Raw genomic sequence first — 2300 nt, 5'->3', positions numbered from 1 at the left:
AGTGTAAAATAAGATGGACTGATGATAGCTAATAGGTTGCATAGATGAAAATTACATGATTATGGAAATTATCTTTCCATCTGCTTGAAATTTTCATAATAAAATATTAGATAAACCCACTATAATACAAAGAGACACTTTATACCTAATAAAGATGAAATGGAAAATCTTTAAGTTATTACTCCTTTAGGTATAGGAAGAAAGACATTTTCCCCTTAAGATAAGTCCAGGAACTGCAATGCCAGGATTGGGCATATAGGATAGGGTTGGCTCTGAAGTGAAAGTCTCAGATCATGGAATGCTTCCCAGTGGCCTCATGAAAAGGTTCCGGGAATATGGGCATTCTTCCTGTGAGAGCTAATATTCTTCTAGAGGCAGTGGTGTTCACTAGCAAGGGGAGGGTGGAAGATGGATCCTTCTGACTGTGTGCATATTCAAGGGACTGGGAGGAAATACACTTCCACTATATGGCTGAAGGAGGAGTCTATTCTCCAAGCATAGTTTTTATTCCCTTCTTGGGGTTTTCTGCCAAGGCACTCATGTAAGGAACCATGTTGGGAGTTCAGATGGTGTATGTAGGAGCTCTGAGGAGTTCCACAGGTGATATTTCACCTTGTGTCTTTGCTAGTTTTCTGCTAATCAATCCAATGTTTGGATTTCTCAAGAACTGCAGGGAATGAGTATGGGGATAGAGTGTTCTTTTAATGTTACCTTTCAGAGGTTTGGTACTCCACAGTGCTCACATGGGTTTCCTGTAGTAGTTTTGCTGTCATGTGAAGAGAATGAACTAGAATTATTTAACTTCTCAGAAGTACTTGAACACAGACAGGTGAACTTGGGGATCCTTTTTATTTGGTGTATATACTTTCTTGGCAAAATGGAAAGACTATAAATTCAAATGTGAGAGAACTCTAGTTTTGAGAGCTCTCGTGGAGAGAAAGCAACACAGTAAAGATAATTAAAGATAATTTAGCTCTCCATCCCTGCTATTGGACCATGGAGACATGGCCTAGTAGACACAGACCTTAGTGTGAAGCCTGCAGGGGCGGTGGCCATGGAGGCTGTGCTGAACAAGCTCATGTCTGTGGAGGATCCGAAGAATTTTGAAATAAAAATTTCAGTGGCTAGCTCTGTGTCCTAGAGCACGCAATTTGAATATGCCTGGTTCCTGGTGTAAAGCAAATACAATGATGACATCCTTAGAGGCATGGTGCTACTGGAGAAACTGTTGCCCAAAGGGAGCATAGAGAAACAGCAGGGTTATGTCTTCTGTTTGGCAGTGGGCAACTACAGCGCTCAAGGAATATGAAAAGGCTCTAAAGTATGTGCAAAGACTGTTGTAGACTGAGCCCCAGAACAACCAGATGAAGGAGCTGGTATGTCGTATTGATAAGGCCATAAAGAAAGATGGACTGGTAGGCATGGCCATCATGGTGCATGGCCCTGGGTGTAGTGGGCATGGCTGGATTCGTTGGATGTCCAAATCCTGAAGGCAGCCTCACCTGCTCTCTGCTCTGGGGTCATCTGGGAGCCTGGGGGACACTGGAACATGGTCCTGTCCATCCTCACCATTGCTTTCTCTTTTTTCCCCACAACCTTTGTCATCCACCTCTGCAGTCACCATGAACCTCAACCTCCAATCCCCTGGCACCTGTTTAACCCTAAGTCATGCTTTGCAATGAGTGTAAACAAAATCGTGTTATGGCTTGGGACAAAACAAAACAAAACAAAAAAAAAACAACAACAAAAAGAAAATAGGTTATAAAATACTTATTTTGCTTCAGCATGTCTTTTATTGAAAATAATGCCTTTGATGTTAACATTTTTCCATCTTGAAAACTTTACAGTTTTAAGTAGGAACACTGCTGCATAGATTCTTAGGAAGACTTTCTTATCTTTTGCTTTCAACTCACTTAGTTGATAGTATTGGAGATTTTTAAGAGCCTACATCTGCTAGAGCCTACTGGAGAGCTTCCAATAGAGAAGGTCACCTAGCTTGGCTTCTTACATGGAGTTCCCACTGCACATTATTTCCATGAGGTAGGAGGTGTATAATTAGAATAGAGTCAACAAGGATTCTAAAGACTGTGACCGTAGAAGCATAAAAGTCATCAGTCATCGCAGGCAAGTGTGTAAGGTGTATTGTACTCAAGCAGGCAGTGATGACTCCTAGTCCCAAGTAGGAAACATCTGCTTAGCTACACAGGCACACCCTTATGGTTCTGCGTGAAGTGTCTCACACACCATGACTCTTAATCTTCATAAATCAGCAAAGTAGGTCTCTCAGCCTACATTTTGTG

General features: G+C 41.8%; 1 pseudogene; it reads left to right on the top strand.

Annotated features, from left to right (window-relative positions):
• The first annotated feature begins 1054 nt into the window (after nucleotides 1–1054).
• On the top strand, nucleotides 1055–1626 carry LOC117707326 (mitochondrial fission 1 protein pseudogene; annotated as a pseudogene).
• The last annotated feature ends 674 nt before the right edge of the window (nucleotides 1627–2300 follow it).

This window comes from Arvicanthis niloticus, chromosome 4 (genome assembly GCF_011762505.2).
Source record: "Arvicanthis niloticus isolate mArvNil1 chromosome 4, mArvNil1.pat.X, whole genome shotgun sequence".
Classification (NCBI taxonomy): Eukaryota; Metazoa; Chordata; class Mammalia; order Rodentia; family Muridae; genus Arvicanthis; species Arvicanthis niloticus.
The sequence above is the reverse complement of the archived record's forward strand: the minus strand, read 5'-3'. Positions and strand labels throughout refer to the sequence as shown.